General features: G+C 32.2%; 1 protein-coding gene across 1 annotated transcript in view; it reads right to left on the reverse strand.

Annotated features, from left to right (window-relative positions):
• Positions 1–16873, reverse strand: part of EPHA6 (EPH receptor A6) — an 836036-nt gene that overhangs the window by 757546 nt on the left and 61617 nt on the right. The window lies entirely within an intron of this gene.

The following is a 16873-nucleotide window of genomic DNA, read 5'->3' on the forward strand; positions in this document are numbered from 1 at the left end:
TGAGGTCATTGGCTATAGTTTCTTAGTCAAACATGAAACTGACCAAAGGCTACTAAGATTTTAAAGAAAATTTTACTTCCAAATAAATGATACATCTGCAATGAGCAAGTCTTCTCAAGTCTAAAGCAATCTGTTGGCCTCCAAAACTGTGTCAATAGGCTATGAAACCTGTGCATCTCAAAGAATAATTCTCCCTCTAAGGCCCACTTCAGTTGTGGTTATAGATAACAAAAAAATTTCTGAAGAGCAGAATTAGAGACCACAGAACACAATAAAAAAGGGAGTCTCTCCCCGGGTACAGAACAAAGTATATGGCTAATTACACAGATTAATGGATTTTTCTCAAATCGAATACACCCATGTGGTTGTCATCACATCAAAAACAGCATATGACCAGCATCTTAGCAGCCCTACTTCTGGCTCCCTCCAGTCGCCAATATCCTGACTGCCTTTGCCTGTTTAAAGCTTACATGCATGGAATCACACAGTATGCACTCCTTGGTTTCGGTTTCTTTTGTTCAGCAATATATTTGTGAGACTGCATAATACTGCATAAAGACATACTTTTTTCAATTTCTTTGCTTTACAGTATTCTTTTTTGTGCCTAGACCACTATTTACCTATTTTACTGTTGATTGGCACATGTATCTATATCTCTTTGTAAACATGTGTATGCAATTCTCCTGTGCATATATCTAGAGGAAGGACTGCAAGGTTGCAAGGAATATGTGTGTTACGATTTAATAGATATTGCCAGTTTTCCAAAGTAATTATACCAATTTTCACACTCACTGGTAGTATATGAGAGCTCCACTTGCTCTATATCCTCTCTGAAATTTCACATTCTCTTTTCATTTTAGCCACTTTGTTATGTGCATACTGAAAACTCATTTTATTTTCATTATTATTCCAACATGTCTGCTATAACAATTTTCAAACAAAAAAGGGTTTAAGGAAATTTACAATGAACAGTCTCAAATCCAGCCCATAGATATAATTAACATTCTACTGTACTTTTTAAAATCATATATCTATCAATCCTTCTATATATCAAATTTTATTTTTTGATAAATTGTAAAGAATTAAGCCCCTTTCATATGTCCATTGACTATTGGCTGTCTTCCTTTCTCTAATACCCAGTCAAATCTGTTTGTCCATTTTTTTAATCATCTGTCTTCTTGTTAGTTTGTAGGATTTCTTTATACATTTTGAATACAAATCCTTTTCCAGACAACTGTATTGCAAGTATCTTCTTCCAATCTGTAAGCTGTCTTTCACCATTCTTAATAATTTCTTTCAATAAAAAGTCTTCAATATTAATATAGTTTAACAGTAAATATAGTTAATATAGTTCAATTTATTTTTTATGTTTTTTCTTTTCTTTTTTGGGTTCTGTTAATAAATATCTGCCTATTCAAAATTCATGAAGATTTCCTTTAAAAGCTTTATAATTTATCTTTCACATTTAGAACTCCTATTCATTTGGCATTGATATCTGTGTATGGTGTAAAGGGTCAAGATATATATTTTTTTCCATGTGGATATCCTATTGACTCCAGAACCATCTATTAAAAAATATTTTTCTCACCTTCTTGTGTATCAGGCTACCTAATACATGGTGAGCCTGTTTTTAAATATTCTAGTCTTTCCCACTAGTCAATTTGTCTTTGCACCAATATCACACGGTGTTAATTACTATAGCATTATAATATGTTTTGATATTTTGTCCTATAAATGTCTCAGTATTGGTATTCTTTCAAATTTTCCTGTCTAGTCTTTGAAATTGCATAAAATTTTAGAATTGGCTTTCCAGTTGGTACATACACACAAAACAAGTAACCAAATGGAAAATAACAAGCATTGGTGAGGATGTGAAAGAATTAGAACCCTTGGTACATTGCTGGTGAAAATATAAAATGGCTCAGCCACTATGGAAAACAGTTCTATGGTTTCATAAAAAGTAGAATATAGAATTTGGATAGGACCAAGCAACTCCCCTCCTAAGTATATACCCCAAACACTTAAAACAGGTACTCAAACAAATACAGTTACATGTATGCTTATAACATCACAATTAACAGTAACCAAAAGGTGCAAATAACCCAAATGTTCATTAATGGATGAATGGATAGTCAAGCTGTGGTATATATTAATACATACAATGGAATAGTATTCAACCCTAAAAAGGAACAAAGTACTGATACTTGCTACACCATAAATGAAACTCAAAAACATTATGCTAAGTCAAAGAAAACAGACATAAAATGTCACATATTGTATAATTCCATTTATATCAAATATACAGAATAAGTGAATCCATAGAGGCAGAAAGTAGATTAGGCTTTGCCAGAGGTTAGGGAGAAAGGGAGAATGGGGAGCAACTGCTTAATGGGTATGAGGTTTCCTTTTGGGGTGATGAAAACATTTTGGAACTAGATAGAGGCAGTCATTGCCTTCCTTTCCTGCAATATTGCAAATGTACTAAATGACATTTAATTGTTCATTTTACAATGATTAATTTATGTTATGTCAATTTCAGTTCAATTTTTTAAGAAGGACAAAAAACCAAAACAAACTAGCTGATACATTTCTTTGGGTAGCATTCATTGAATCTATAGGGTATTTTGAAAAATTTGTATTGTATATAATAGTGATTCTTCCAATCTGTGAACATGCACATCTTTTCATTTTTATGTCTTCATTTTCTTTAAAGACTATTTATAGTTTTCAATGTGGAATTCTTACACATCTTTTCTTAGATTTTGATAGTTTATTTCAAAGTATTTGTGTGCTTTTATTTTTTTTTGATTGACACATAATAATTTTACATATTTATGAGGTAGTTATGTTGCATAATAAACAAATCAGGGTATTTAACATATCCATCACCTCACACGTGTATCATTTCTTTGTGGTTAGAACATTTAAAAATCTTCACTTGTAGCTATTTTGAAATATACAATACAATATTGGTAACATAGTCACCCTACTATGCAATCAAACACTGGAACTTTTTCCTCCTAATTATAATTTTATACCCATTAAACAATCTCTCCTTATCATTCCCTGCCCTCTACCCTCCCCAGACTCTGGTCACCACTAATTTACTTTCTACTTCCATAAGATCAATTGCTTTAGATTCCACATATGAGTAAGACATCATGTGGTATTTGCATTTCGGTGTTTTTGATGCTATTGAAAATGTTTTACTTTTTTTTGTTTGTTGGTAGTATATAGAAATAAAATTGAATTTATATATTGACCTTGTATCCAGCATTATTTTCATTGATTTTTATTTGAATTACTTTTATAAGCAAGGCAAAATGTTGGAAGTGGATCTTTAATGAAATAAAGAAATATGGCAACATTCATATTTTTCCACTGAAGTTTTATCTGCTTTTACCTGTTTTTCAGATTTCCACTGAAATGAAAATATAATCCCACAAAGTCTTAAACTTGATAGATAATATATCAATTAAGCTAAGCATAATGCTAATAATATGTTAAGTGCTCTGTGAACTTTTTTGAAATATATTTTTCTATAGTAATACTAATATTCAAAATAATTAATCAACATATTCAGTTTTTCACTTCAACGAATATTTATTGACTGTCTATTCTGTGCTTACAATTAAAGTTAAATGCTGAGGATAAACTAGTAAAAAGGTAGACAATATTTGTGAATATTCACTTTATATGTTTTTCACCATTCAAATTTTATTCCTTCTCTCTGGAATGGATTATAATTGGGTGCTTAGAGATTTTAAATCTTAAAAAGCCATTGGAAACCATCACATAAATAATAGTTTGTAAGAAAAAAAAACATTATTGGAATGTTATAAACTTATATATCTAGATGGATATATCATAGGTGGGGACTATGTGATGATATTCAATGACATTAGCTCATGATAGCTTCTAGTTGTCATATGCACATTATTACTGCATTGAAAATTAGTCTATTAAGTTACCAGTCCCTGGGATGAAGCTTTACCACTATTCTTCCTGAAGTCAATAAGGTTTTGCTTGTTAATATGCCTACTTTCTCTTTCACTTTCTATCTCTTCTTGCTTGAAACATTTCTCTCTCTTTCTCTCTCCCTCTCTCTTTCTCTCTCTCTGATTTACAGTTATATGCGCCTTCATACATTTCTTGTAATGTTCCCTGCAAATTCTGTTCCCACTTCCTAAGAAATATTTTCTTTCCATCTTTTCTCTTCTTAGTACCTAGTTTTCCTTTGTCTCCCTTCTATATAGTCATTTAGAGAAGCCCGTTTTTTTTCTATTTTCTTGACTAGATTAAATCCCTTATTTTAAACCCCAGTGGCATCTCTCTTTTACAAAACTTATGTTTGTTTGCTATTTTACACTTACCTATTTGATTAATGTCTGTCTGTCACTACTGGGTTTAAGTAGCATGCCTTTGCTACTTATTTCAGTCTTAACATCAAGCATATCAGCTTTTGACGCATAGTTCTGGATGGATAGGATGGATTGGATGGATGGATGGAAGGATGGATAAATGAATGAAAGAACAAATTAGGAACTCATAAACATGGACAATTATTTTTTTCTATAAATCACAATTTCTACCATTTGAATTGAAACAGGCTTTCCTTCTTTGGGATTTCTTATATCAGTTATAAATAACATCTCTTAGTTATCTATTGATTCTGCTTATACTTCCTCTTTCTAATTTAAACATGTAATTGATTTTTAAGGTGTTTTTCTACATATATCTAATATATGTCAATGTTATATATTAACTGTGAATTTCAAAGGTGCTGTGAAGTCATTATCTGTTAGCACTTCTAATTTTTGATTATTGGGAAAATATTTATCCACACTGAGCCACACATACATCATTTTAAATTTACACAGTAATTACAATTTAATAAAATAAATATTTGAACACAAAATATGCATTTAGTAAATGTTTATTTTGATAACAAAAGAAATATATACATACTTTAAACAACTGAAAAAATAGAACATATTAACAAAAAACAAATGTATATTTTCATGACCTATAGGAAAAAAAAAACTCTTAATAAGTGGCTTTATTTTCTTTCATGTTTGTAGCATAAATATTTTTTAATAAACATTAGAAATCTTTTGCTCTTTATCTCATTTAACATCATTTAGGGTAACATTCTCATATTATTGAAATTTATAGCATAAATATAATTTTAATAGTTGTACGATATGGATCTATATTATCCTAAAGTGATTTCATCCTCAAATTTACCTTAAGGTTCAAGATAGCTTCTGGAGCCCCAGATACCATATTTACATTCCAGAGAGCAACGGGACTATGTATCAGGTAAAAGGGTTTACTCTTAACAGTTGAGAGAGCTCGTTTTAAGCAGCCTTCCTGTAAATTCCACAAACGACCTTCATTTATCTCTCATCAGTTCACACGTAGTCTTTTGGTCACAACTGGCCACAAAATAGAATATAAACTATAGGGATATTTTTTAGTTGGTCACACCACTGCCTCAAAATCAAAGTTCTGTTAATGACAGAAGAAAAAGGAGAATGGATAGTGGATAATATCTAGTAATTTAATCAGTTCAACTAAAATCCATTTCCTCTCCTTTCCAGGCTAGCTCACATTTCCTAGCCTCCCCTGTCTTTAAGTATAGCAATATGAATGGGTTATAGCCAACGAAGTATGAATAGAAGTACTGTGTGGCATTTCTAAACATTTTAGAAGCAAAGTTACCCTCTCTACTGAGAGGAGGAAGAGGAGCTCCTGCCAAGTGGAAATACTCACTTTAATCTATTACAAAAGTGGGAATAGTTTTATTTTGTGTTTGGATTATTATACACTTGGGATTTATTTGCAATAACAGTTGGCATGACCCAAACTAATATCAGAGAGATAATATAATTTATTATCCAAATAAGGACATTTTTCAAAATAAATATGGCACAATCAATAATTATTTTAAGACAACAAAAATGAACCAGGGAAGTTCCAGGCAAACCAGGACTTATGGTCATCCAAACAACTAGTATAATATTTATCAATAGAAAGAATAAAAATTACCTCTAATATGTTGGTTGTACATAATTCTTTACTGCAAGAAATATATACCAATTTTCACTGATAGCCATAAAAGAAATTCTTTCTAAGGTGTACCAGAAAGCATTGCATTTAATGTAAGGGTATAATTTGTTTATATTAATAACATTATTAAATTGAACTATCAAAACCAACAACACAAATTTAATTTTCCTTCCCAAACATGGTCTGCAGGATGCATGAACATGTGAGGAAAATATGCACACAAATCCTAGTTTCATTCTTTAATTTGAAAGACTTCTTTAATTTCATTGAAATATTTTTGTATACATTACTACTTAATTATGGGGGAGATGCAGACTAAGTTAAGCATTATATTTGTTAGCACAACAGGTTTTGTTCTGCTAAAATAAAACAAAGTCAAACCATTTTAAGAACCTATATTGCTTCCTATGGTACATTAGTTCAAAATACTAATTGCATGGAACACAGATTACAAAAACCTATTTAACATTTAACGCTGACCTATGCTTTTTGAAAGCTTGACTGGTTAGTATAAATTCTCTAGGATTTGCAGTCCATCTATCATCCATTAAAAATCCATATGTTCTACTTTTTATTCTCATCTTAATAACAAGGTGCAGGATTAATAATCATCTGGGGTTAATATTTCCCACATGTGATTCAGATCATCAACTGTTCTAAACCAGTCATTAATTCTTTGGAAGTGTATTATTATGTCTTGATAGGCATCGCTTAAATAGCTTTAAGATTTTTTATAGTCTTTTTACTCCGTAGGTAAAATATCTTTCCCTGCCACCTTTAAACTGCTATTTTACTGAGAAAATTGATAATAAGAAAATGGATTGGATTGTCTAAACTACAAAAATAAGAGCACACTTTAAACTTTCTACCTGTACTCATGACCAATGATGAATAAGAACACAATTCAATTTTCACAACCATTTAATTTTTTCACAGCTGATTCTACCCAAAGTTAATACCAAATTATTCTAGCTCCAATTAGAGTTGCAAAATATAGCCTTTAACCAATATCTTATCTAAAATAATTTGTAACTTATACATCTATTTAGCTATTCGATCAACTTTTATTGAGCATCTCTCTTATGCCAATCACTACGCTGCCTAACTGACAAAGCAATAAAACACACAATCCATTACTCTAACCGTTCATGATGAGTAAGAGACAGGCATTTAAATATTGTGAGATAATGCTACGATATACACTGAATTTCTGCTGTCCCAGAAAAGGGGTTTTCTAATTCAACCGTCAGCAGTATAATTCTTCTAGAAATGGTAGAGAATCTTCTGAGTCTTAAGAGACCAATATGAGAAAGCTAGATAGAGAAGGTGGGGGTTGGAATAAAAAGAGATAAAAGAGAACTATTCAGATAGACAATAGCAAGGTCCTATATCCAGATACAAGAGCAAGCAAGCTACATGCATAAACTACCAAATATGTATCTTTCGAATAAAATGGAAGGTAGAGGTGACTGAAGGTCAGGGAATATCAGAAGATGAAGACAGAGATACAAGTGCTTGTTAAATGGTGGGTGGGGATCCTTAATAGGTTAGGGACATGGATATGATTAGAAGATCCCTTCTGGCAACAGGATGAGGAGAGGATTGGAAAGGTTGGGGGAAGGGCTTAAGGAAAGTCCCAAAGCAGGTGAACAATTTGGGACACAACCATGGTAATTTGGAGAGGAAATGATGAAAAGTCAAACTGGATGATAGAATAATAGATGCAAGTGGTGATAGACTAATTTGAAGGAGCTTTCAGAGTTGTAAAACCAACAGGATTTGGTAGTCGGTTGCGGAACATAAGAATAAATTGATCACTTAAAATAGCAATCAAATTTATAAAAATATCTAGTCTAACATTTCAACTAGTTGTTAAGAAACTTACTAATAATCCCCTAGGGTTTTCTAAGAGAATTTAGAATTCATACATGCTTGCTTTGGATTTAGAGTATACTTTTTATTCATAAATTAAACAGTTTATAAATATTTGTAATGACTCTAATTAAGACAATTAGAACATGCTGAAAAAACCAGAATCCTAATTTATTTTTTACAATATGGGAATTCATTTTAAAAGAAACAACTGGAAACTTCTCTTGGAAGTAGGAGACTGGAATTTAAAGCTTTGTAAGTAACTATGTAAAAAATACACAGAAAAAAGAAAATATTATTTATATACATCAAGGAAATCTGGCTTAAAGCCTGTACCTTTGAAAAAAAAAATGTTTACCAGAAGACATCATCAAGGCTATTTATTAAAGAACAGTAGGCATACTGGAAAAATGAATTCCATACATACTTTCCAGCTGCCCAGAAAATATAAAGCTAATTACATATTCACAGATATCAGTTACACTTCACATCTGATTTCCTAAGTCATTGTTACCTGTTTTTCTGTTACTTCTTTTCCTTACATAGAATTAATTTCATCATTATCCAATACATCTTCCTTCAACTAGTGAAAAATTAGGCAGCAATGTATTTTCTTTGCAGAAGTTGCTATATAGAAAGGAATATTCTGAGATAGCAGAGTGAGAAGTGAGACACAAGACAGGTGCTACGGTATTAAATATTTTAAAAATTATGGGCACTATAATAAACCACGGGTATTCATTCACCTGTTTCCCTGTATTGCCTGCATGCAGGGGAGGTCATTTACAAATGCATGAGTTGATAAAAGAAAGCCAAACCCAGCAGCTCTGGATGATTCATGTTCCTATTTTCTCCTCAGTGAAATTTTACCTTCCATGGCCTTTCCTGCTTCCTTTTCTGCTTCAAGAGTACCAGTGTTTCACTGCCTTCTCTTTGTTATTATTATTGTTGTTGTTATGTTTACAATCTGCATGTACAATCTGGCAGTCTAAGTAAAAGAAATTCACTCTAAGAATACCTAAGAACTATATCTGGAGATTCAGCAACCACCTGCCAGCATCTGAGGTACTGACTACCCAACTCTTTCCTTTTCTCATTGCTTTTTCTCTGCATCTGCTATGTTCTCCTCTTACTACTGAATGGGTTTCCTTTAACTGCTGTTTTTCCTGCTTTCCTAAAACTTTTACTTGCACATGAATTGGGTTTATCACAGCCCCCCTACTCTAACCCTTCTACATGTATCTTATAATGTATCTTTGTGGCAGAAGTTTCTGGTCGTTATTTCCCCTGGGCTCTTGAATTAGAAATCCTTAATTCGTAAAAGAGGAGTCGGATGAATTTAGCCAGTTAGGGAAATCCACATGAGAGAGGTGACAGGTAGCTGGTCAGCCAATGAATTGGGTGTCTTTAGATTACATGTCCACCTTTGTCTCAATAAGGTGTGGTTGAGGGCATTGTGGCACTAACAGTAAGACTCTTAGTTGGACAATATACTTGGAAGACAGTTTGAGAATGACAAGCAGTCTAATATTCCTGACATAGCTATTTCTACATGATTTTTTGGACTGAGACTAGTCCATATTTTACGCTAAATTATCCTATAGTCAATAATAGACATGCATAAAGACACAGTAAATTATTATATATGAGGTACAAAGAAATAAATATAAAAGAGACGCATTACAGGAATATTTCTTTAGTTCCTTTCTAAGCAAACAAAATATTAAAACAATCTAAATATGGGCCATATATTCTTATGACACTAACTAAACATCTGTGAATGATTAACCATCCTTAGCTATGGAATATCCTTTTGTCCTCAAAGATGAATTAATATTTTGAGTACTTTTCAATAACTATGTATCTTTTAACACAAAATCCATGTCTTTCTACCAACTCTGTAACTAGATTAAGTCTGCTCTTGATCAGCCTTATAGGTTTACACTCTCCACAGCATTAATTACAATGTCAAAAATTAATCCATGGTTATAGCTACACTGTAATGGCTAATAGTCCTGGCTTTGTAATTGAGATGACGCTAGCTTTAATACCACTTCCTTAAGTTAATGTCACCACAAACTTGCATAGGTTCTCAAACTTTTCTCTGGCTCATTTTTTTCATCTATAAACACAGTGCTAACAATATTTATTTCCCATAGATATTATTAAGATTAAACAATAAAATATGTAAAATGCTTAAGTGCAATTCTTATGGGAGACCCATGACACATTAATAATTTGGCTATGTGGGGCAGAAATTTACATGGTTCTTCCTGTGAAGTCAAGATATGTGGAAATAAATTTCTGAGAGCTCCTGGGAGTTCCACAGTCTACTGCTCGACGTGCACACCACAGGAAAGCACTGAAGTCTTCCTTATTGATTTGTAAGGAAAAATAGTAATAATGTCATGCAAACAAACACATAAAAGCTTGATTTACTTTTTAGATTAAATGGGCTTGAAAATGAAGCCAAATGCTCCTAATAGTGATTGAAATAAGGAGAGTGAAAATTTCAGACAGTTCCATGCAAGGAAAAGAAGATTGGGGAAAATTAAGTGAAATCATTATTTGTGAAACCACTTGAGCAAATGCTTCATCTAACTATATAGTATCTGTGAAAATATATATAATAATATGTAATATATATAATTAATATGTAGTATCTGTTGAAAAGACAATATTTTGCCCAGTCCAGCATGTAAGGAGTTTAGAAGTAGCCTCACTATTACAAGTAAAAAGCTGAGCAAACTGAAAAACCAACACCTCTTCCCAGTTGGAGAAGTGAGGACACAGGGTAACATGGCCTGCAAAATTGGAGAGACTGACTTGTGGACAAGGAGAATCATAACTTAAGGAAACAGAAACCCATGAGTAAAACTGCGGAAACCTCTCAGGGTAGGAAAGCCTAAACTATAATTGACAATTCCTGAGGCTCACTATGAACAACTCAGAGTTAAAAACTCCAGGGCAATGCAGTCATAGAGAGTCTCCACACTTTTGGAAATTTTATCTCCGTAGCTCTACTATGTCTTCATAGTGAGCGTCAGAGAAAATCTCCTCATGCTTCTGACCGAGGGAAGGGAAAATGAGCCACTGTGAAATAATCCGAAATCCTCTGTTTTTCTTAACGTGGCCTGCTATCAGGAGAAACTATTTTATGACAGCCTGATTGTCGGGGTTTTATCAGAGCCTAACTGACCTGTGGGAAGAGAATACCCAACTCTAACTATCTCTAGCCTTCTATGCGGAGAGGAGAAATGCCAAAGTCAAGCCCCTCTAACCATCCTGTCCCACCTAAGCCGGGAGTGCTGAGAAGCACTGGTGAAGTTCACAGGCCAGGGTCACAAATTCACCAAAAGACTGAGACCTAATCATAGGACAATAGAAAGTTTTCCCTCCCCTACAGCTTACCACTACATGACTAAAGGCCTATTTACTGAAGTCCTTTTTACCCAATGTATCATGTCCACTTTCAACAAGAAATTACAAGACATACTAAAAGGCAAAAAACACACTTGAAGAGACTGAACAAGCATCAAAACCAGAGTCAGATATGGCAGGGATGTTGGATTTATCAGAACACAAATTTAAAAATAAATGAACTATGGCTAGAATGCTAAGGGCTTTAACAGAAAAAGTAGACTACATGCCAGAAAATATGGATAATATGGACAGAGATGGAAATTCCAAGGAACACTACAGATGAAAAACACTGTAACATAATGAAGACTGCCTTTGATGAGCTCATCAGTAAAGCGGACCCAGGTAAGGAAAGAATCTCTGAGGTTTATGATATGACAACAGAAACTTCCAAAACTAAAAGGCAAAGAGAAAAAAAAGACTGAAAAAAAAAAAACAAAAAGAATATCTAAGAACTGTGAGAAAATTACAAAAGGTATAGCATATGTGTAAACAGGAGTATCAGAAGAAAAAAATGAGATAGGAACAGAAGCAATATTTAAAGCAATAATGAGTGAGAATTTCCTCCAAATTAATGTCTGACTCCAAACCACAGATCTTGGAAGCTCAAAGAACACCAAGCAGGATAAATCTCAGAAAAACACCACCTAGGCATACTGTATTCAAACTTCTGATAATGTTCTCATGCAAAAAAAAAAAAAAATCTAATATAAAGAAAAAATCTTGAAAGAAGCCAGAGAGATAAATCACCTTACCTATAGAGGAGCAAGATAAGAATTACATCCAACTTCTCCTCAGAAAACCATGCAAGCAAAAAAAGAATAGACAGAAATATTTCAAGTGTTGAGAAACCACCAACCTAGAATTCTGTACCCTGTGAAATTATCCTTCAGAAGTAAAGGATAAATAAAGACTTTCCCAGACAAACAAAAATTAAAGGAATTTCTTGCCAGGTGACTTGCCTTTACAAGAAATGTTAAAAGCAATTCTTCAGAGAGAAGGAAAATGAAATACATCAGAAACTTGGATCTAAATAAAGAAAGAGAGAGCGCAGGAGAAGACAACATCAAAAGTCGCCCTCCCTGAACACAGGAGGCCTTCTACCCTAGATTGCCATGTGTTCCTTTCTGTTTGCCCACAGGATCCACAGGAGTTCTCCAGGTAATTATGAGCTCACCTCTACTGACAGTTGCTTTAATGGGGACAAGCTGCTGAAAGGAGTGGTCTCAAGAAACAAAGGCTGGGTTTGCAGACTGTATTCCTCCAGCTGCAAATAAATAGAAGAGAAAGCTGGGGTACTTAACATGATCTTCTTCAAATAGACTCAGCTATCCCATGGGTCTTTGTGTAGGAGGAGGCTGTTCGTTTACAGGTCGCTCTTAAAATATTATGTATTTTAAAGTATTATGTTTCATTTATCTGTCCCTTCTACATTAGTAACCAGGTTTACTCTTTTCTAGAGAAGTGCTTTCAGGGAACAAATTAAGCTGAGTAAACTGGCCTTCAGATTCTTCTGAGTAATTCTAATGTAGCAGTTTTTCATCTGCTGTTGCACACTTGAGTTTCACATCTAAGGTCAGTGGATTTGTCTGTTATTACCCTCGATATTTGCTTTGTGAATTCTTGGTTGTGAGGCTAACTTAGTTATATGTAATCAAAACATATGCTATATGTATCAAGCAAGGCTGAATTCACTATTCACAGTTAAAGATCATAACTACTGTAGAAGGCTTCATATATCTTTGTATTGACCACACATCCCCAGTCACTACCTCCACTACTCAGAACAGTATTTTTCACATTGACAATGTGCAGTGAAAGATTAAATATATAAGTTTATACTTACATTATATTTTTATTTAAATGACAAAACACTCAATTTATACTTTCATTTTGTTTGTTTGATGAAGGTACAAAATATAATATTTTCGTTTTGGTTCATAAGAAAAAAATATTTGATACGTGATGAAAATGTGATTCTGTAAAAAGAAGTCTATATAGGCATCTCTAGATTTTTCATGACTTTAAAATATTTAGGGTTATTGCAGTACTTTTAACAATAATATTTATAAAATGTTTATTATGAACCAGACATTTTTAAGTTCTTTACATATATTAAATGATTTTATCTTTCCAATAATCTAATGAGATGGGTACTACCAGTATGCTCTTTCCTTTGGACAAAGGGGGATTAAGATCTCACAGCTATAAAATGTCTTATAACATTGATATTAAGGAAATACACATTTAGATCATTAATTAATTCACAAAACCTAATGTATTTATTGAAATATGAAAAAACATAATTGAAATTAACATGCTGGATATTTAGAACACTACTATTATGTTGTGAAGATTTTAAGAAGAAAAATAATATAGATACCAATTTTGAAAACAGTAACTAAATCCATCTTTAATAACAAAAATTATCACCAAGGTTTATATTTTTAGAAAGAATTCAAACACGTACTTGGTAGTTTTGGATAATTTAAATGTATTATAAAATGAATCAAAATATAATACTGAAGTCTTATGATAAACTAATTCTTACTACATGAAATATAAAAATAATATAAAAATAGGAATTATTCATTAGTAGATATTCTCTATCATAATAGATCCAATCTTTGATTTTTCATCTTTGGAACAATATTAGGAAAAGATGGGCTGTAATTTAGGGAATAAAGTATCTTTCTACACAGATTAATTATAATCTATGCCTCTTTTATTAATAAAAAATAGTTATTAGGTACACATGACTTTTATTTAGACATTCATGACATGTATTCCTATTTTCCAAACTGTGCATATGAATTTTATGTATCAACATGAATGGACTAAGGAATGCTCAGATAGCTGGTAAACATTATTTCTGGATGTGTTTGTGAGGATGTATCTGGAAGAGATTAAATGCATTTGAATCAGCAGACTGAGTAAAGATGATATGCCCACCCTCATGAATGTGGATGGGCCTCATCCTAAACATCCTCATACTAATTCACTATGTTTGATACATATGATCACATATCTTGTATTATACTGCATTACTCAAGCCCTAATGATCATCTAAGCCACAGCACACACAATAATATATATATGGTATTCAAAACCAATATTTGGCATCTGAGAAAGACAAAGTTTTCCAATCTCTAATTGTGATTATCAAAGTAAACTGCAACCTAATATCCAATAGTGATTTTTTTCTCCTAACATTTAATTTTGTCCTAATTTTTGATTAAAGGGTACTCCACTGTAGAAAAGATATTTGATACGAATACTAGAGTGCCTATATCTAAGCCCAGTACAGCTATGTAACAAAGATCTGATCCATCATGTATACATTAAAATGAGTTTTTAAAACAACTTACTGGGTCTGAGATAAGCACTATCTATATCAACTTAGTGAAATCATAAGTCTTTCACGATATGGCTTAGCCTGTGATTAAAGTCTTATTTCCCACTGCATGCCTCCACTTCAGCCATATAATTATTTCCACTGCATCCCAACACTTCAAATGATTCTCAACATGTCTAAAACTTAATGCATACATTTAATATTTTTTTTTGTCCTTTCTCAATCCATTCCCTTCACCTAGAAGGTACCTTCTACATTTTTTTCCTACCCCATATGTGTTTCAATCCAAGTTTTAAAAAAAGAGTTAATATGTTATTTTTTACTCCCAATTTTCTCTAACCAGAATTAATCTTTTTAAAATTATTCTTTCATAAAACATTTCTCAAAACTACCTGAAAACACTCTCTTTGGCCTAATGATTGTGTAAAATTATCTCTGCCCTGTAAGACTCCTTGAGGGTAGAAAAATCTGTCTTAAGCACACTAACAGGGTACTTGGCACACAGGAGCTTAAAATAGAAGTTTATTAAATTGAATTCAGGACAGTACCTAAAAGAAAATAAAGTATATTTTAAATGTTGACATAAATGAATTGACAAAGGTTTCAGAAAATTAATATATTCTGTTTTAATTTCTATAAACCAAAAAAGTCATTTGCTCATTTCTTCATTCTTTTTCCATAACCACTAACAATGGATGCTTACTTCCTACTCAAATGACCTCTTCTGGGTATGTTCACAGGCACATGGTGACTGCCTAATCCTATACCTACATCAGCATGACACTACTGATAGAATGACTATTTTTAAGTAAAAAAAAAAAAAAAAAGTATGGAATCATTGGTTAAATTTGTTATGTTTTATGTAGCACTTATAGGATTTCAAAAATATCTTAGTTCAATTCTTTATAGAAATACATTTTTTTTTTTCTTAGAGAAGGGGACTCTCTTTGCTGCCCAGGCTAGAGTGCAGTGGCAATTTATAGGCATGGTCATAGCCTATGACCTCGATGCAGCTTCAAACACCTGGCCTCAAGCAATCCTCCTGCCTCAGCCTCTTGAGTAGCCTGGACTGCAGACACTTGCCACTGTGTCTGGCTAGAAAAAGATATTTTTCAATGAAAAAGTTATTCCTAGGAAATACATTATTTCAAACATGCCAGATATACTTTATATCATATATTCCCCACTATACGTAATCTACATTTTTTTACTCATGACATATTTGTAAAACTGACTAAATTAATGTCAGTAAAAAGGTAATTGTTAAAATGGTCATTCAAACTGGCATGACTCAAAAACTTTATACAATTTCAAACAGATATAATTACAGTTGTAAGCTACGAATATAAATGCTGATTTAAAACTTATAAACTGATTAACAGTTCCCATAGATCACAAATTATTTAACCTATACTGATGTCTAGATTATTTTCATTCTTGGCATTTTAGTAGCCTTTTTTTTCAAAATTCTTCATCCTTACAGCCTAGTCCCTTACTTATTTTAGCCTATAAATAGCATTAAGTGAAGCTCCGTTATTACCAATCTATTCCCTTCATTATAATTGAAAAAAATCTAAATTGTCTGTTTTCTTTAAAACTTATTTATGTGATGTATACATTTTGTCATTTACAAGATTACACACACACATATGTAGGAAAGGTATTCTAGAAAAATTTTCATTCCTTTCTTAAAAGTAACATGATAAACATGACCTACTTAAAATACTCAACAAATACAGATGTTTATTTATTTTAATAGAAATAAGATAATGAAATAAAAGTATAATTCTAGTTTAAGATATATATCTCAGAAGCAGTTTGATGAGAGCTCAAGAAGAATAAAATGAGAATTTCAGAAAAATAAGATCACAGAGTATAAAGCAAAAACATCCAAAGAAATAAATAGTCTGTTACACAAAGAAAGGATGTTTTAATTCTTCATAGAATATTTTAGTCAGAAAATACATGTATAATGAATAACCGTTAATATAAAATGTCAAATTCAAACACTAATATGTGACAGATTCTAAAAGAATAAAATATGTTTAGATCAAATTCTTTCAAATTTAAATTTGAAGATATAATACAAGAAGCAATGTAAAAATATCAAGAGTATTATGAATGAGAAAAATAAAATTTCTTTAGAAAAGCTAA

The sequence above is a fragment of the Lemur catta genome, chromosome 1 (assembly GCF_020740605.2).
Source record: "Lemur catta isolate mLemCat1 chromosome 1, mLemCat1.pri, whole genome shotgun sequence".
NCBI classification, from domain to species: Eukaryota; Metazoa; Chordata; class Mammalia; order Primates; family Lemuridae; genus Lemur; species Lemur catta.